Raw genomic sequence first — 21,105 nt, forward strand, 5'->3', positions numbered from 1 at the left:
CCTTCTTCCCTCTCCCTTTCTACAATTCCTAAGTTTTGCAGTTTCTGAGTAAAATTTCAATGTGATGTGATAGTGATTTTATGCATGGTTCCCTGTATGCTTCTCCTCTGAAAATGGCACGTGACACAAAAGCACAAGATAGAGAGTTAAGTGAATAGAGTTGACTGTGGTATTTCCCATTTGTTACATTTCTTCATTATTCAGTTATGGTAGATGTTCTCTGATTATACCTGCATTACAAAGACACTCTAGAAGATATACTAATTATCTGCAGGAACATTTTGGAGACCTCCTTCTCTTCTCCTCAGCCGTACAAGATCTTCCCACAGTCCTGCCATTATCCTTAGGACTCTCATTTGTCACTGCAGAAGACCTTATTTCAATACAGGCAACACATGAAAATCCCAGATGAAATTGCCCACAATCCAGATGTCTTCATGAACATAATGTTTCCTTTCCTTCAGACTCCTTTACCCAATCCTAAGGTACCATAATCTTTGGTGGCAGGGAGTAGGAGATGAAGGGTGTGGTAGACTCAAGATGCTCCGGCAGACTCAGGATTAAACAGATTAGTGACACCGCGTGGGAGATTCCAAAATAATGGAATAGCAAGTGTGAAAAGGAATACCCAGGATGGATCTAGAGAAGGAATCTTTTCCTTCATTTGTCGCAGATGCAAACTGTTATAGTTGGAGGGCAGGATCTTCACATAAGAGTCTGGAGCTCCTCAGCTGAGAGGTAACTTCTTTAGCAAATATTAAGACCTTAGGCTACTGCAACAGTGAGTAGATCCTGTGAGGGCTCCATTCTCTCTCCAGCTGCAATGGATTCCCAGGCTCCACCGTGCACAGAGGCACCACATTTCATGCATACACAGACATATCACTGTATCTTTCCCCTCCCTTACACATCACGGGCACTACACAAACCCAAACCATGCCCAGCATGAGAAAGAAGAGGGGGACAAAATGTAATTCACAAGTGTTCCCAAATGAATAGTTGCCATTTCCACCAGTGCTTCCTTCCTCTGATGGTGTCCATCACGTTTTCAGATGTTCACCGCAGCACCTGCTTTCACCCTTTACTATTATACTATATAATGAAAGAACTGGATAGTTAACTCTGGCATAAGGACTGTGTTTTTTTATAAAGTATTTTTATTGGCATTTTGTATATAACATTACAGTATACAAATATCAGGCATGACTTCAGAAGCATTATGTGGTACAGCACTAGGGAACACCATTCCATACCATTCCCGGTTTACTGTACATTAATTGTCAATTATGTATTAAGTCATATTGTGTGCCAGAAAACTAACTTAGTGGAGATGCCTCATCCCTGGTGTACAATTATCCAGTCTATTATCCGCTTCACACATTATTTATAGCGTGTAAATGGGCAGCCTTCAACAGGTCTCTAGGGTACAACAATACCATACTCGATTAATGCGTCTACTTTAATGTCAAACTGGAAACGTAAACTTGTGCAGAAGGGTTTTATGTTCATGCATCTACCATTTTGTAATCGGAGGGATTTAACGCAGGAGGCTCACAGCAGAGCCGGAAGGGGCTGCCCGGGTGTGGCAGTTTTTCCCACACCCACCCGTTCTTGTCTCAGTAGGTAACGCTCATAGGGTACATTACTAAGTTCAGCTCAATGATCACAGTGATAGGAAGAGGCTATTGTAATTCAGGTCTCCTGCACAGGACCGCTCATTCCTCCCCCTCCTCTTCATTGCTAGTATGTGCTAGCCTTTCCCAGGACACCATCGACTCCTTCCATTGGTCTGCTATGGGGTGCTTCCGCATTCCTTTACCCTCCTCCCAACTCAGCTCTCTAACCTCCTCCCCAGCCCAAGCAATCACGTCATGATTCCAACTCTCCACTTGGATCCCAGACTCGGATTTCCATTCCAACGCCACTCTGCGTTTGGCAAGTCCCAGGACTACATTGAGCATATGGACTGTGTTAACAATTAATGTGAACTGAATTCAATCTAATAGGGGCAGAAAAGGATTTGACGTTTATGCAAAATGCAGCATCTGATGTAGGCAACGCTGCCTCCTTTGACTAAAAGGAGTCTTCAGTAGTAAGACATGAGGTCTAGACTGGTAGGGCTCCCAAACCTCTCCTGTGCATTGCACATTTAAAGGCCACTGACCCTATGCTAACTTTCTGGATTCAACAGAACTAAGGAGATTCTGGAATTGCAAAGGTGGGATGCATAGTACAGTCCAGTACAAGTTATACTTTAAATAGTCATTCCATTATGTTTCACGTGCCTACCTCCGTTGCCTCGTTTTGGATGGCCTCTTTAAGGCACGTGAAAGCGGTGTATCCACATTGTTCATCAATAAAGACTGAGAATAATTCCTTTTACTAAGTGGAAGAATTGTTTCACTTTAATTCCTTTTCATGTGTGTGATCTTCGAACATTGTAAGTTGTCAGAGCATTCCTAATATATCTGATAAAACAGAACTCTTTGCATTTGTGCAGAGAGACAGACAGTTTCATATATTGTTATGACACAACTCCTATGCTCACTAGCCCATGCCATCTGCAGGCCACTTATACTGTCTGAACTCCACAGCCTGGGAAGTCGGAACTGTGGATGCTCTGAGAACAAAGAGCCACTTTTCAATTACTGTTGGAATTTCCTTCCGAGCTCTATTGCAGAAGTTACTGGTGCATGCACAATCGGGCTCATGTGCTACTCCGGTAACCTTCAGCCTCGAGTTGTGTTTAATTTGAGCTGAGCCCTTCTGTGGATGCATTTCCTGTAGATGCTGCCTGACTTCCACTGCAAGTGGTTTACAAATTCAATTTTTGCTAAAACACAGTTGTTATCAAGTATTTTAGTTATGACTTACAACTTAAAAGGGAACAGAGGAAAATCAACTCTGAAAATAAATGCATCCAATCTCCTGCTTAAACAACATATGCAGACATATCAAACGTAGCAGTTACAGTTTAATAAAGAAAGCATGGGAAGGCCAAGACAGCAATGTCCTTAATCAACTGGGTGAATTGTCACCAGGCTATATGTAAAGAACAGACTTTTTTCCCAAAGGGAGTGCTTTAAAACAAACCTTCAGGGGATGCATTTTATGGTTTAATTCTCTTTATTGGTACACATACACCCACCTTCAACCATCAGCCGGGGGCGGTGAAGTGTGGAAGGTTGAAAAAGAAGTGCAGCATAGAGAAAGAAGAAGAAAGTTATAGGCATGAACAGCAGATCTGAAAACATTGAAACATCGCAAGGGTATGCGTTTTAGCCAAGAAATGGCGCGAAAGCTGAGTGTTCAAACAGCGGAGATCAACCCGAATATGGTTCTGTACCTATTAAAGTGAAATTTTGAATTTTGTTGCTTTGAAAAAATAATTCAGAAAGTCACTTCTGGCAATGAGTCCTTACAAACAAGCACAATTCAAAAGAAAGTTAGAATAATACAACCTCCAAGTTGGTCTTGTTCAATGAATTATACATTCAAATGCGCCCGGGCAAGCGCCCCTCCTCAGCAAATAAGGGCCCTGATGATCAATGATAGATGCAGTTTTGCAAAAATAGCAGAGGCGGCTGTCCAAAAGGAATGCGTTGCCCAGATTACGATTACCAGGTTTAAAATCTGTGATTTGTAAAAATTAGCTCCATAAAGAGTTGAACTTTAGGCACTGATGACATCAGCCCAGATTAAACTGTGCAAGTCTTTCTGTTTAATGCTGCCGCTGAGCCCCTCCATCATCTATGCTTCATCAGACACTGCAGGAAAGCAAGGCTATTGGGATCCTACTTGGCCAGGCGCTCTGTAATCAGTGCAGAAAATGTTTAAACTTCACTGCAGGAAGCCACAAAGAGGGGAGGTGAATGAAAAAAACCTATGAAGTCGGGGGATTGGGGGTGACCTGTCACCACTGTGTGAGCGAAATACTGGTGCCAGATCACAAAACATTTTTGACTAGTGGTTTTACCAGGGGAGGCTCCTCCATTGGAGCCGAGGAGCGTCACCCCACTTGAAGGCCCTCAGAAAAGCCCCAGAGACAAAAAATAAAATGGTAATGGAGTTAATTCATTACCATTATATTTTTCGTCAACCGGTCCTGAAGTGAGTGTCAGGACGGGGCAGGGCCTGCTGAGTGGCAGCATTGGTGTACTACCTGCGTACTTGTTTATAGTGCGCATGTCACTTTGGCATGCCGTCTTGTGACAGCCAGCCTGACATGCAATATAAACTATAAACCTCTCAACCCAGCTGTCGTTGAGAGCCTGCACAGGCCTCTAGTGTCACCGAGAGCACTGAGAGAGGCCGCTCCCTCCAATCCTGGAGCTTCTCTCATGCTGCATAACAGCATGAGAGCAGCACCAGGATTGGTTAAGGGAGTTAGCTGGGGCCCTGGACGTGAAGTGACGATAAGAGGAGGACTGGAGCGAGTAGGACGTGTCTGCAGTAAGCATGGTAAGCCACTTTTTAGTCATTGAATTTATGTATTTATTTTACTTCTGTTATGTATTATTTTATGTACTCACCCCTTCAATCACTGTACTTGCCAGCCACCACTGGGTGTTAGATGTCCTTGGTGGAAAGGCAGTGTTCAATGCAGATACCTTTTACCGCTGGTTTAGGAAATAGCAGTTGGAGGTGGATATGTGTAACAACAATAATTTGCATACATTTGTTTTGTTGGATTTTGTTGTAGTTGTGATGTGTTGTGTGTTTTTGTTATCTTGTATTTGTGTGATACATTATAGAATTGTGTTATTGTTGTGTTGTATTATAGTTGGTGCATTTCGTTCTGTTTTGACAGTCTATTGTGTTTTCCCCTGTATTGTTTGTGCTGTATTTCTATTTTGCTTTGTTTTGTGTTCTGTAATTGCGTTAGAAATATCAACAACGCTGCAAATTTTAGCTCAAAAGAAACATAATACCTTAAACTTTCAGTTACAAACAACCGTTGCTCCACCTCTCCAACTAGTTAAGGCACCTGTCAGCTCAAACACGTGGTAAAGACTGTCTTAAATTAGCTGCCCAATGCTCTTTTTTCTGTGATGTGTCCCCAGGCATTTGTGGATGGGAAAACGATCTTACAGGGAATAGTGCTTCGTCCTGGAGTTAGTTAAAGGGTTGTTAGGTTTTTTCTATTGGCAAAAAGACATTTTGTCAGCTTACAGTGGATTTAGAGTTTGCCTATTGCTTGTCATTGGTTGGCTTTATTGTTCCTCTCATTTGCTAGTTTTTTCTTTGTTAGACTATGTGGGCTTTGCATCTTCTTCTTGTGTTTGTCCCTCCCTTGGAGCATGGATGCATTATGTGTTTCCTTCCTCTGTTCACTTTATAAGCACTTTTTTTGTTTTTTTTGTTTAAGGACTCTGTTAGAAATGGGATCTCTGGTTGGCTAAGGCTTGCGCCACAGCCAGCCAGAGACCACCACTCTAGTCAGGGCGAGGGAGTTACACGCCAAAGATAACCCCTGCTCACCCCCTTGGTAGCTTGGCACGAGCAGTCAGGCTTATCCCGGAGGCCATGTGTAAAGCATTTGCGCACGCACACAGCAACAACATCCCAGGCACACTACAAAAGGAACTCCACACAAGGTTATATCAAAAATAGCCTTTGTATTCTCATGACACATTAGAATAGTAATCACATCATATACATGGTGCCACCTGGCACTAGGTCATATTTACAAGGTATTATTTACACCAGACAGGGCCAACTGGACCACTGTCAGAACCATCACAAAGTGAACTTAGTAAATGCAGAACACATCATAAACCTAGAACACAACCAGTAACTACTGGTAGCCATTGTACTCAGCATCAGCCTGTAACATAAACCACATTATGCACAGTATCACATTAGGCGCGAATACACTCTGCGCCAACCTCATCAGCATAAACACATTATGCAATTCTCTCATAAGTCTAAAACGCATTAGACCCTAACCTCGTAAGCATAACTACATTAGGAAATAAATCTCACTAGCATAAACCATAATATGCAAAACAACCTCATAATCACAAGAACCACATTTAGAGGTATAAAACAGGGTGCGGAAATCATACTACATGAATCACATTTCCTAGCACCACAATCACATTTAGCACATGGTCTCCTAAGAAAGACCATAGTAGAGGCAGGAACCACATTAGGGACTGGCACCCTATAATCCTAACAGTCCCCCAGGCCAACTGGCCATCTCAAAATGGGCTCAAATGCCCTATGTCCCAAAAGTCAGGACGCGCTGCCAAAGCAGCGAAAGTCAAGGGTGCGCAATCTGCGCAGGCCTAAACGTTGCAGCTGGCACTAAGTGCTGCGCAGCTGTGAATGTCAGGGGCAAAGGAGTGCATCTCACTCATAACTTAGAAGACATGTCCCCAAAAGGAAGAATGGCCTAAACGGCGCAGCTGCCCACTACTTGCTGGGCAGCTGGGAATGTTAAAATGAGGCATGGGCTCTCAATGGCCCTTAAAACAAATGTGCCCCCTTCGTTGGAGCCACACGGGGCTCTGAAAACAAATATACCACACGTTGGAGCTACCCGGGGCTCTGTAAACAAATCATGCCCACAAGCGTTGGAGCACACGGGCTCTCAAAATAAACATGTGCCAGACAGAACTTGCCACCAAGCCCCACTGGGGCCCATAACTACATAAATACTGCCCCTCTCGTTGGAGCGGCCCGCTATCAGACGGGGCCGCTCTGATTCTGTGCCTCCACTAGGCACTACACCAAGGAAAACCTGGAGCCCCACTCACCGGCTGTGGGCAGGACTCCTCCGGTCGTTGCTCCTGGCTGTAGCTTCCTCTGCATGTGGGGCTGGCAGCACTCCTCTCGCGGCGCGGGGCTTCCCTTTCACTCTTGGGAGCCCCGCGCTGCCATCGGCGGCCTCTGCCATCTCTTCCTCTTTACCTGGGCCCCCTCCTGGGACCCGGGACTTCACCAGGCATATGCGGGGCTTCCCTTAACTCACAGGAGCCCCGCATGACCGCAGGCTACTTCTCGGGACACGGGGCGGGCTTCCCTCACAAATGCGGAAGTCCCACCCTCCTGTCAGGTGCAACGTTGCCTGACTTCCTCTTTGTGCCATCGGGACGCGGCAGTGAATTCTTTTCGGTGCCAATGAGGGGTAGGCTCCCTCGTGGTTTAAAATATAAAGCAGGGTGGGCTCCTGCTATTAAAATAGGAGCGTTAGCGGGGTGGGCACCCACGAGTAAAATATGACAATAAGCGGGGTGGGCATCCACTCAATCAGGGCAATGTGGGGGGAATCCCTACGCTGGGGATTCCCTCCGGAGCGATGGGCAGCTTGACGCTGCGAGGCACCCGCGTTCCCCTCTCCTAGGGGCATTGAAGGAAAGCGCGCACGAGGCGCTAGTGAGCCATAGAATCCTTAAAAGAATAAAGAGTAGCCAGTCCAGCAAAAGTTACTCAAGGGGGCAAGGCTGGGCCCAGGGAGGCAAGCCCTCCTGGGCCCCAGCAGCAGCACGCCCCCACAGATTCAAGCACACGAACAAGAACTGAGCAATTTCATGGGGTCACAGCCACTATATTTATACCAAGAAATCCCATTGTCACAGCACAGGGCCTGGGGATACCAGTCAAAACTGGTTTAGGGGAGCTGTGGAGCACTTTGTTTTGCTCAGCTCCTCTCTCCTTTGCCAGGTGGGGGCTCAGGGATAAGATGCACCACAGGGGGCGGAGCCAGCATTGTGGACGGAAGGCACAGTCCTATGCAGGTCCCAGGTGCAACTCCTCCCTCCCATCTGCATGCAGATCTCTCTATTCACCACTGGGCAGACTCACCCTGGCTCCTGGAATTCCCCACACCATCCAGCACCTGTCAATCACAAGCCAGACATGCACTCCACATCAGGCAGGCAGACACACAGCACACAGAAATGCCAACTTCTAAAAGTGGCACTTCTCCACCAGTCAACACTTTCAGTACTCTATCCAATAATGTGCAAAAAAATGTGCGTACACACTGGCGAATTCTGAACGCAGGCAAGTCAAGTATTCCTACTCCACTCTTTTCATTTAAAAGACGTACTAGTTTACGGGATAGTCTAGTACATACTAGACCCAAGATCTGCAAAGGGACTACAATGAGTACATTATGGGATCTCCCTCCAGTACAGGGACATTTCCCATGCGGTTCTTGTACAGCATGTCCTCAAACCCAACATACTAAAACAGTGGATATTATGACGGGCATACCATGGGTTCTTAAGAAACGCACAAACTGCAATACTGAAAGAGTTATCTACCTCATTGCGTGCCCGTGTTCCCTGCGGTATGTTGGTATGACGACACGAAAAGTGAAAGTTCGTATTAACGAACACAAGATTACCATCGAACTGCCAAGCCATGTCTTCCCTGGACCGGAATCAAGCATCCTAGGACCGGTTTCTGGCTATCAGCCGTCATCAGCCAGGATAGCTTGACTCCAGTGGCGTAGTGAGCACGGGACCCACGTCTGGGCATACCCATCCCACTTAGGGCGAAAAGCGTTACAACAAACAAATGATGGACGGAATGCTGACAATGCAGACATTCTCCCCCAGTCAAGAGATCTGGGTTAAATCCATCGTTCTTTTGCCCACTACGCCACCCCAGTTCAGACATGGCCATATGCAAATCAGTCTTGACCCTGTGCCTCATGGGAACAGTCCAGCCCGAACTGCCAAGCCATGTCTTCCCTGGACCGGAATCAAGTATCCTAGGACCGGTTTCTGGCTATCAGCCGTCATCAGCCAGGATAGCTTGACTCCAGTGGCGTAGTGAGCACGGGACCCACGTCTGGGCATACCCATCCCACTTAGGGCGAAAAGTGTTACAACAAACAAATGATGGACGGAATGCTGACAATGCAGACATTCTCCCCCAGTCAAGAGATCTGGGTTGAATCCATCGTTCTTTTGCCCACTACGCCACCCCAGTTCAGACATGGCCATATGCAATTCAGTCTTGACCCTGTGCCTCATGGGAACAGTCCAGCCCGAACTGCCAAGCCATGTCTTCCCTGGACCGGAATCAAGCATCCTAGGACCGGTTTCTGGCTATCAGCCGTCATCAGCCAGGATTGCTTGACTCCAGCGGCGTAGTGAGCACGGGACCCACGTCTGGGCATACCCATCCCACTTAGGGCGAAAAGCGTTACAACAAACAAATGATGGACGGAATGCTGACAATGCAGACATTCTCCCCCAGTCAAGAGATCTGGGTAAACTGAAATGCTCTGGGTCGCCATCGCATTTCGTTTGGGACTGAGGGATGCTTAGCTAAGCTCGATTATGATGGGTACGTGACTTTCTAAACAAATTAGCTAAGACGCTAGTGCATCTTTTATCTGCTTTGTTGACAGCCACTGTTTGACCGCCTCCAGGATCTTAACCAACCGTTCCTAATGCTTAAGATATATGTCCCGTCCTTTAAACAAATAGAAACTGAAATACATTTGTTTTAGTTCAGCAGGCATCTATGTAGATCGATGCTCATTTGTTTTAATTCTCAGTTATGATTAATACATCAGAGAGCCTTCTTAGAATCACTCCAAGATGGGTATATGGACTCCTGTTTCTTTTTCGCCATGGTTTTTTAACAATGTGACTTAGAGATAACAAAAACATATATAGTGGACATTTACCACGATCTGATAATGTTTATTCTGATCCTGGTTGTTTGTCACTTCTTTTATACATAGAGCGGTGCCTCACGTCCTGAGTGGAAATTTAATACACCAAGTGGTGCTTTGATACATTCATAGTATCACATCCTGAATTGTAAAACCCAATGTTACAATGACTATAGATTAATGTTAGAATTATATACTAGGTTTTATGTGAGTCTTTCTATCTTTTATTAGGTATTTTTTCCAGTTCCACTGTCTGTACTTCCATTCTGGATTCACAGAAGTGAGCAGGTTGTATTGTTACCAACCATATTTTATCATTTTTGTTTTGTGACAGTGCACTGAAACACCAAAACTTTTTGCAGTAGCTAAAAATTCAAAGGTCCTGACGAAAGCCTGGATTCTAATATCCAAGGGCTGAAACATGTAGACCTATCCATCTTACAGTTATTTGTTTAAACTGTATATGCACTGTTTTTACATTGACACCAAGACAGCACTGAACAAAAGTGTTTTGTGTCTTGATAGTCAATTTTAAATCACTTTTTCCACATATTTTCACCAGCACTGCAACCATCACCCTATAAAACAGCTATTTTGCTTTATCGTATGTGAGAAGCATTTTCACCAATCTCTGTCGAACCATAACTCTCAATATTCTCATGAGAGCTAGGTTCACAAAGAGTTCCCACATGATGAAGCAAGCCATTTCGGTGGGTGATGGGATCTCATCCTTTTCTTCAAAAGACTCGACATCTTGTTTAGTCACTGTTCTTTTGGGTTGTATTCAAGTCCAGACCTGCAGTTTTTCTTGTATGTGTGGGGATTCAAAACTGATTAGGTCTTTAAAAATAATCCCTAGGACCCTCCTCTTTTTGGAAGAATTTTGTTATGACTTCTCCACCAGTCACCATAAATCTGCGCACACCATTGCGCAGCATTTATTCTCACGAGTTCGCACATACTAAACTCGACCCTGCACTCCTCTCATACCAGGAATTACCATGGACACACATATCTCCCATGCATTCCTATGGGAGGGCAGGCCAATCTCACCACACGCACTCAGAGAGCACACGCACTTTACACTGGGCCACAGTGCTAAAGTGCGCAGAGGTCTAAAATCACTACCACCATGTCAGAGCTTAAGGCAAAAAGTTCAGGGGTGAACCTGCCAAAAAGGACCAAGTCCAACAGACTCCATGAGAGTACATATGTTTTCCAGAAGTTGCTCTTATGTCCGGCTTTTTCCCCAGCCATGCTTTGTGTTGCTTTGTTTCACCTCTGTGCGGATATGGAGCAGGAGACGGCACATTTATATTTGTATAATGTCCTGTATTATATTATAATATATAACTTCTGTCCCTGATATCAGTAATCATCTAGTAATACAATAGATTACTCAAGACTACTTTTGAAGTGCTCGCTTAGTATCTGTGTTATTGGAAGTTTATATTCCGAAGGAGATAAAATACCTGCTAATGCTGATTTTCTCAATTGCTACATACTTTTAAGTGCTTTGAGAATCTCGAAGATCCAGGGGCTGGCACTTAAAGGGGGATGTAGCTAAATTTCTATACATTGGTTTTTTAACAACTCCAAAATGTGATTCATCACGCTTTGCGTGGCCCTAAGTGGCTCGATAAATCCAGAGTTGCCCAACACAGCGCAAAATGATGCAATGCATTTCTCTGCCCCAGGGAGGCATTCCATGGCCGTTGTTTGGGTGTCCCCATGCAAACCCATGGATTTTGACGCATTCACAAATTTACCATTACTGGAAAACCTGGGAATGCGCCAAAATGCTTTAACGAGGAAACATATCAGTATTTCTCCTCACTACTTTCTCTTTCTATGTGTGCAAAACCCCAGTTTGGCTCAGTCCGTACCTTGTATTAACATTTGATGTGCGAGTTATGGTTGGCATGGCTGTTGTGCAAGTTATGGACTGTGATCCTTACCATAACTTGTGTATACACTGTTTTTTCGGGTGTAATTTCCAACCATAAATGCACTTTGAGTGTTTTTAGGGGAATTTCTGTGTTTTTAAAACATTTGTTAAGATGTAATAACATAGCAACGGTAACTTCACTTTCACCTTTGTTTTTTTCCATAGAAATATATAGGTTTGGTACAGAAAAAAGTATTTTTGATAAATTACAAAAGACTGAAAACATATCTTAATCAAAAATTCACTGTGCTTGCAAAAATCTTTAGAAAATGCATAATCGTGCCTATGGTCATTGTGTCAACATAAAATACTTTTTATAACAATTCATGAAATTAAACATGCCCAAAAAAATAAAGCAACCATTAAATCAATTGATTTGATAGGATATAAGACAGACAAAAAGGGCATCACATAAAGACATTACATTTGAGAGATGACTGGACATTACTTTGAAAACATATACACACATTTATTATTGCATACATATTAATCATGCTGGCTATCTACTGCTCAAATGCTTCTGGCTGATGGTGGAGGGTCGGCCTGGCTGTTTGTTCTAAGGACCATCCTTTGCATTGTGCTTGTGTGACTAGAGCCCACTTGAATATGAGTAAGAGATAATCCTGCAAGCTTGATTACAACCATTTGAGGGTGAGGGCACCTTTGTTGCTCCAGGAATACCTGGCAAGGATAGTAAAACAGTTTAAATTTATAAATTGCTTGACATGACAATTTAGTAACTGTAATTGAATTATATGATATCACATGTGGCACATTGTCCCAGTTGGAAAGTTCATAAATTAGTGATTGAAGAACAAGTCATGTGAATGCTGAGATACTCTCCGGGCCTAATCTTTGTGTATGTGTGTCAGAAGCAACTGATAACATAACCCAACAAAGCATGCACCTGATTTCCCCTTTGTTCAAATCGGACAATTTATGAAATCAGGTGAAGGGAGATTTCCTTTGGTTGCTTCTAAAAATAGTGTTCCCAATGCAATTAATGGAAATAATGTAATTAATTTATTGTGAGTTTGTAATGCAAAACCTGCGATACATTCTGCTAATACAGGGGAATATGAGTACTAGACGCCAGGTGCACTGTGTCTCAAATGATTTTGCATCGTGATAGAAATTTAGTTTTTGGTTGACTGGGCTGTAAACCCTGGTTAAGCAGCATTCACAATCCCTTGAAGGTTGAAGCAAAAAAAGTCACTAAATTAACCTGTGCTTAACCCTGGGTACCTTGGGACAAACAGGCGGTGTGTAAAGTATTTAGGCTGCACACACAAATCAATAAAGTGAAAACATAACACAAGAAAAAATGTCAAACCAATTTAGAAAAATTTAGAAAATTTGTAAAAACTAGCGCCTAAAAGTTCAAAGCACCAACCATTGACATCTAGTCGCTCATGACCAGGTCAAATTAAAACAATTTGGCCAACCGCGATGAAGCGCGGTTCAGATACAGGAAGTAGATTGGGCCCGCCCATCGCTTACCTTCGGACTAGAAAGAATTCTGGAGGAATATTTTCTGTAAAGGTAAAGTTCCACGGGGAAAGGTTGCAGGATGTATCTGAAGAGGGAACGTTGTCGTCTGATGGCCTTGGGTCGAAGCTGCGCTGAAGATTTCTACATTTGGACTTAGTCGCTGAAATGGAATTTGAAAATCTCCAACAGAATAAGGCAGAGGGCTGTAGCTGAAGACAGTTCCACGAGGTAGGATACCCCTTTGGCGAAGGACCGCTGAAAAGAATTTGCTGCTGTGGAGAAGAATGTAGCAGGGGAAGCCACGAAGTCAGTCCGATCGACGATGCACCTCGGGCGGATAGGCAAGCAGATTGGTCCCAGTCTCCTCCTGGTTCGCACAGCAGTTTTTAGCCAAAAAGGTCCCCGCTTTAGGATTATGGACTTCTAGGCCCCTTTAGCACTACTTCAAAGAGTACAGATTTGGAGGGGCACCACTTGTAGTGTCAGGACTCACTCAGGCTGGGTCCAGGTGTGGGTTGAAGATGGAGGAAGCCTTTTGTGTCATTGTGGCTTTGAACATGAGGCCAGAAACTAGCCCTTGTGAGTCACTCTTGAGGTCCTGTAACAGTTGAAGGTCCAGTCTTTGCACCCAGACAGAAGGTAGCAGAGCAGCAGGGCAATGAGGGAAGCAATCCAGCAGAGTGGCAGTCCTTTCAGCAGCACAGCAGTCTTTCTTCCTGGCAGAGTATCCATAGGTCCAAAAGTGTGCTGAAGAGTTGGTGTCCGAGGTCTTACTTTTATACCCGGGTTCTGGAAAGTGGGAGAAGCTTCTAGACAATGGCTTTGAAGTGCATGGAATTTCCTGCCTTCCCTGCCCTGGCTCCAAGTTGGCTACAGAGACAATATAGGGTTGTTAGGCCGTTTGAATGCAGGCAGAGCACAGGCTATTCAGTTTCAAGTAGATTGTGCTCAGTCCACCCCCCCCCCCCCCCCCCCCCCCAACATAGCAACAGATGGACTATACAGGCACCCTAATCCCTCTATTGTGTGACTTTCTGGGAAGAATTTACAAAGTATAACTGTCAGTTACACCCAGTCATGTGACCTAAGGTAGGCTACGGGCACAAAAGTGCAAAGGGCAGAAAAATGTCAACTTACTAAAAGTGGCATTTTTTTTTTTTTGTATCAAAAACCTGATGTTACCATTTAAATTGGGCTCTTTACCACAATTTGAAAGACTCCAGACATGAGATAGCTGTCAGCTCCCAATTGGAAATTGCAGCTTGTTAAATGTAATAAGCAATCCCGAATGTTACGGGAGGGTAGGCCTAATAGTAGTGAAAAATGTATTGAGGAGCTGTTTACTACCAGGAAATGAAAAACTTAAAAGTGTATGTCCAACCTTTTAATTACATAGCATCCTGCCCCATGGGCTACCTAGAGTCTACCTTAGGGGTGATGTCTATGTAATAAAAGGGGTGTTTATTGCCTGGCAAGGGGGGTTTCAATGCCAAGTTGACATGGTAGTTTAAAACTGCATTCAGGCTGCAATGGCAGGCCTGGGACATGTTTTAAAGTGTCACTTAAGTGGGTGGCAAAATAAGTGCTGCAGTCCCACTAGTAGCATTTAATATACAGGCCCATATGGTATAAGGTATATGGTATAAGGTATATGGTATACTACTCTCCAAGTGACTTACAAGTACATTAAATATGTCAATTGGGTATATGCCAATTTAACCATGTTTTATGGGAGGAGCACAAGCACTTTAGCACTGGTTAGCAGTGATAACGTGCACAGAGTCCTAAGGCCAACAAAAATAAGTGCAAGAATGTAGAAGGTGAGGCAAAACTTTTGGGAGAAGACTACCTTAAGGCTCACAGGTCTAACATATCACATATAGAATTTATGGCTACAACACATCATCCCCAAACGTGCGCTATTTAAACAGATTTAATGTTTTTATTCTGGCCAGTAGATAGGTCAAATTGGCAATACAAAATTCAAAAGTGTACCACTGTAGTGGGCTTCAAATTTGAAATGGTATTAATGCATCAGCCCCCTGAGCACGTAGAAAGACGGGAGAGGTATCGTTGGTACCCCTCCCCAGTGGATCTCTGCGTGGGGATCGCCACAGGAGGGCGATCCCCAAGCAGGGATCCACCCACTAGACACCAGGAAGGGGGGAGCGGCCCCTTGGGCAAGGGCCTTTGCTCCCTCCAACTGACGTTGGCACCATTTAGTCTTTTTGCCCCCCATGGGGGGCAGATGGGGGCATTAGCCCCCAATCTGCCGGGGGGGTAAAAAGCCCACTAGACACCAGGGAATTTAAAAAAAAAAAAAAATAGGGTTGGGGGCTGCCAAAAACGGGCAGGCCCATGCCCCCCAATTACTACAGTCTTTCTGCCCCCCCGGGGGGCAGATGGGGCATTGGCCCCTAATCTGCCCCTTCGGGGGGGGCAGAAAGCCCACTAAATACCAGGGATTAGTTTTTAGGTTTTTTTTTTGGGTGGGGGCTGCCCGCAACGGGCACGCCAATGCCCCCACCCACCCGCCACCATTACAGCCTTTCTGCCCCCCCTGGAGGCAGATGGGGCATCAGCCCCCAATCTGCCCCCCCCAGGGGGGCAAAAAGCCCACTACACACCAGGGAATCACATTTTTTTAAAAAGAGGTGGGGGATGCCCAAAACAGGCAGGCCCATGCCCCCACCCCACCCCCCAATTACTACAGCCTTTCTGCCCCCTGGGGGGTAGATGGGACATAGGCCCCTAATCTGCACCTTCGGGGGGGCAGAAAGCCCACTAAATACCAGGGATTAGTTTTTAGGGTTTTTTTTAGGGTGGGGGCTGCCCGCAACGGGTACGCCAATACCCCCACCCACCCGCCACCATTACAGCCTTTCTGCCCCCCCTGGAGGGCAGATGGGGCATCGGCCCCCAATTTGCCCCCCCGGGGGGGCACAAAGCCCACTAGACACCAGGGAATACAAAAAATAAAAATAAATAGAGGTGGAGGCTGCCCAAAACGGGCAGGCCCATGCCCCCACCCCACCCCCCAATTACTACAGCCTTTCTGCCCCCCCTGGGGGGCAGATGGGGCATTGGCCCCTAATCTGCCCCTTCGGAGGGGGCGGAAAGCCCACTTGACGCCAGAGATTTTTTTTGAGCAATTTTCTTTGGGGTGATGGATTTTATTTAGGGTGGAGGCTGCCCGAAACGGGCACGCCAATGCCCCCACCCCCACCACCATTACAGCCTTTCTGCCCCCCCCCCCTGGGGGGCGGATGGGGCAGTAGCCCTCAATCTTCCCCCCCCAGAGGGGCAGAAAGCCCACTATCCACCAGGTATTTTTTTTGCGCAATTGTTTTTAGGGTGTGGGCTGTCCGAAACGGGCACGCCAATGCCCCCACCCTCCCCCCACAAAATGACAGTCTTTCTGCCCCCCAGGAGGCAGATGGGAGCTGTAGCCCCCAATCTGGTCCCCCTGGGGGGCGCAGAAAGGCCACTAGAAACCATGGATTTTTTTGGTTTATTAATGTAGGGGTAGGGGCTCCCCATAATGGGCATGACAATACCCCCACCTCACCCCCAGAGAAACTCCAGTCTTTCCGCCCCCCGGGAGGGTAGTTGGTGGCAGCGGCCCCTGATCTGCCCCCTGGGGGGGCAGAAAGCCCACTAGGCGCCAGCGAGTATGCAAGCTTTTTTTATGCGTGGGGGTGGGGGCTGCCCAAAATGGTCATACCAATGCCCCCACCCCCCCAAAAAATAGCCACAGTCTTTCTGCCCCTTTAGGGGCATATCGGGATGACACCCCCTTCCCCGATTCCCCCCCAGGGCGGCAGAAAGCCCACTGGGCTCCGGCTTTCCACCCGGGGGATTCCAGGGAGGTATGGCTTGCATGGATCCCCCAACGTTTCCTTACCCAGAATGCCCTGCAAACCTCAAATTTAGCTGAAAAAATCACCTTTGTCACACATTTTTGTGTGGGAAAGTTGTGGCATCACCGGGCTGACACAAATTACCTACCACCCAGCGTTCCCCCAGGTCTCCCGATAAAAACGGTGCCTCACTCGTGTGGGAGGCCTAAGGACCCGCCACGGGCAAGGGTCCAAAACGTAGTGAGGCGCACTACGTTTAGGACCCTTGCCTGTTGAGGCGCACTACGTTTTGGACCCTTGCCTGTCGCGGGTACTTGGGCCTCCCACACGAGTGAGGCACCGTTTTTATCGGGAGACGCGGGGGAACACTGGGTGGTAGGAAATTTGTGTCAGCCCGGTGATGCCACAACTTTCCCACACAAAAATGTGTCAAAAAGGTGATTTTTTCAGCTAAATTTGAGGTTTGCAGTGCATTCTGGGTAAGGAAACGTTGGGGGATCCACGCAAGCCATACCTCCCTGGAATCCTCCGGATGTCTAGTTTTTCAGAAATGTGTGAGTTTGGTAGGTTTCCCTAGGTGGCCGCCGAGCACCGGGCCAAAAACCCAAGTGACCCCCTCTGCAAAACCAGGTCGTTTTGAGATAGGCAATATTTCATGTCGCCTCACTACGTTGTGGGCCCTTGCCTGTCGCGGGTACTTGGGCCTCCCACACGAGTGAGGCACCTTTTTTATCGGGAGACCCGGGGGAACGCTGGGTGGTAGGAAATTTGTGTCAGCCCGGTGATGCCACAACTTCCCCACACAAAAATGTGTGAAAAAAGTGATTTTTTCAGCTAAATTTGAGGTTTGCAGGGCATTCTGGGTAAGGAAACGTTGGGGGATCCACGCAAGCCATACCTCCCTGGATTTCCCTGGGTTTCTAGTTTTGAAAAATGTATAGGTTTGCTAGGTTTCCTAGGTGCCGGCAGAGCTATGGTTTATAAAGTACAGCTAGGCACTTTGCCAAAAAAGGGTCATTTTTCGCTACGAAATTGATGTGTGTCCACGTTACGTTTTGCGCCGTTTCCTGTCGCTGGCACTAGGCTGACCCACACAAGTGAGGTACCATTTTTCTCGGAAGACTTTGGGGAACGCGGGGTGGGTGGAAATTTGTGGATCCACGCAGATTCCAGAACTTTCCACCAGAGAAATGTGAGGAAAATGTGTTTTTTTGGCAATTTTTTAGGTTTACAAGGGATTTTGGGTAACAGAACCTGGTGGGAGGCAGTCAAGTCACCCCATCCTGGATTCCCCTGGGTGCCTAGTTTTCAAAAATGTATAGGTTTGCTAGGTTTCCCTAGGTGCCGGCAGAGCTATGGTTCAAAAACTACAGCTAGGCACTTTGCCAAAAAAGGTAATTTATCACAGCGAAATTGAGGTGTGTCCACGTTGCGTTTTGCACCGTTTCCTGTTGTGGGCACTAGGCCGACCCACACAAGTGAGGTACCATTGTTCTCGGAAGACTTTGGGGAACGCGGGGTGGGTGGAAATTTGTGGATCCACGCAGATTCCAGAACTTTCCACCAGAGAAATGTGAGGAAAATGTGTTTTTTTGGGCAATTTTTTAGGTTTGCAAGGGATTCTGGGTAACAGAACCTGGTGGGAGGCAGTCAAGTCACCCCATCCTAAATTCCCCTGGGTGTCTAGTTTTCAAAAATGTATAGATTTGCTAGGTTTCCCTAGGTGCCGGCAGAGCTATGGTTAAAAAACTACAGCTAGGCACTTTGCCAAAAAAGGGTCATTTTTCGCTGTGAAATTGAGGTGTGTCCACGTTACGTTTTGTGCCGTTTCCTGTCGCGGGCACTAGGCCGACCCACACAAGTGAGGTACCATTTTTCTCGGAAGACTTTGGGGAATGCGGGGTGGGTGGAAATTTGTGGATTCATGCAGATTCCAGAACTTTCCACCAGAGAAATGTGGGGAAAATGTGTTTTTTTTGGCAATTTTTTAGGTTTGCAAGGGATTCTAGGTAACAGAACCTGGTGGGAGGCAGTCAAGTCACCCCATCCTGGATTCCCCTGGGTGTCTAGTTTTCAAAAATGTATAGGTTTGCTAAGTTTCCCTAGGTGCCGGCAGAGCTATGGTTCAAAAACTACAGCTAGGCACTTTGCCTAAAAAGGGTCATTTTTCACAGCGAAATTGAGGTGTGTCCACGATGCGTTTTGTGCCATTTCCTGTCGAGGGCACTAGGCCGACCCACACAAGTGAGGTACCATTTTTCTCGGAAGACTTTGGGGAACACTGGGTGGGTGGAAATTTGGGGATCCAAGTAGATTCCAGAACTTTCCACCACAGAAATATGGGGAAAATGTGTTTTTTTTGGCAATTTTTGAGGTTTGCAAGGGATTCTAGGTAACAGAACCTGGTGGGAGGCAGTCAAGTCACCCCATCCTGGATTCCCCTGGGTGTCTAGTTTTCAAAAATGTATAGATTTGCTAGGTTTCCCTAGGTGCCGGCAGAGTTATGGTTCAAAAACTTTAGCTAGGCACTTTGCCAAAAAAGGGTCATTTTTCGCTACGAAGTTGAGGTGTGTCCATGTTACGTTTTGCGCCGTTTCCTGTCGCGGGCACTAGGCTGACCCACACAAGTGAGGTACAATTTTTCTCTGAAGACTTTGGGGAACGCGGGGTGGGTGGAAATTTGTGGATCCACGCAGATTCCAGAACTTTCCACCAGAGAAATGTGGGGAAAATGTGTTTTTTTGGCAGTTTTTTAGGTTTGCAAGGGATCCTGGGTAACAGAACCTGGTGGGAGGCAGTCAAGTCACCCCATCTTAGATTCCCCTGGGTGTCTAGTTTTCAAAAATGTATAGGTTTGCTAGGTTTCCCTAGGTGCCGGCAGAGCTAGGGTTAAAAAACTACAGCTAGGCACTTTGCTAAAAAAGGGTAATTTTGCATTGTGAAAATGTGGTGTGTTCACGTTGGGTTTTGAGCCATATCCTGTCATGGGCACTATGCCTACCCCTACAAGTGAGGTACCATTTTTATCGGGAGACTTATGGTAATTCAGATTTGTAAAGGAACTGTTATTACCTATTGACTTTTGATGCATTTCTGCCTTCCAAATGAAAGACATTGTGTAAAAAAGAAGTCATTCTAAAAAATGACTGATAATTCTCATGCTAGTATGAGTATTCTCAATTTCAGAAATGTGCAAATATCTACTGTTTCTAAACTCTATATTTTGTTCCCATTTCAGAAATACATAGGTGTCTTTCATACCGATTTTTCCATGTACACATTTTTACAGAATAATTACTATATACCCGGTACATAATAAAAAACCATTGCAAGTTGCTGCTCAGTTTTTGGATCTGGGTTCGTCGGGTTCTTGGTAAACCTACAAGTCCTATATATCCCCACAACCAGTAATGTCCAGCGGATGTAACAGTATATTGCTTTCAAAGAGCTGCCATAATTAGAAGAAGTTACAGGTGAAAACGTTGACACAAAAGTATTTTTTATTCAACAAATTTTCAATGTAACCTATATTTAACTGTTAGTTTCTATTAAAAAACCTTGATGGATCTACATAAATGACCCCTTGCTAAATTCAGAATTTTGTCTACTTCTCTAAAATGTATAGCTTTCCAGGATCCATTATTGCTTTTGTACCCATTTCTACCATTAACTGGAAGGAGGTCGAAAGCACAAAAAATAGCAAAAATAGGATACGTCCCAGAAAAATGCCAAAACTGTGTAAAAAATTTTGGGTTTCTGACAAAAGTCTGGTATCCCCTAAAAGCTGGGAAAGTGGTGATTTCAGCCCCCTACAAACCCTTTTTTGACAACACTTGCAGGGAAAAACTCAGAAGCTTTCATTTGCAGCCCGTTTTTCCCATTTTCCCCCCAAAAACTAAATTTTGCTGTATTTTGGCTCATTTCTGTGACCCCTCCAGGGGAATCCACAAACCCTGAGTACCTTCAGAGTCCCCATGATGTTGGAAGAAAAGGACGCAAATTTGGCGTGGATACCTTATGTGGTCAAAAAGTTACAGGGGCCTCAGCGCGCACTACCCCAAATAGCCAAAAAAGGGCGTAGCACAGGAGGGGAAAAGGCCTGGCAGCGACGGGGTTAAGTAATTAACGTGTTTATAGTGAACAATAAGGTTCGTCAAATGAGCGGT

At 45.6% G+C, this 21,105-nt stretch overlaps 1 pseudogene; it reads right to left on the reverse strand.

The window, feature by feature from the left end:
* Window positions 1-15,618: 15,618 nt before the first annotated feature.
* Window positions 15,619-15,691, reverse strand: LOC146834867 (small nucleolar RNA SNORA17; annotated as a pseudogene).
* Window positions 15,692-21,105: the final 5,414 nt, after the last annotated feature.

Source organism: Triturus cristatus, chromosome 4_2 (assembly GCF_964204655.1).
Source record: "Triturus cristatus chromosome 4_2, aTriCri1.1, whole genome shotgun sequence".
NCBI classification, from domain to species: Eukaryota; Metazoa; Chordata; class Amphibia; order Caudata; family Salamandridae; genus Triturus; species Triturus cristatus.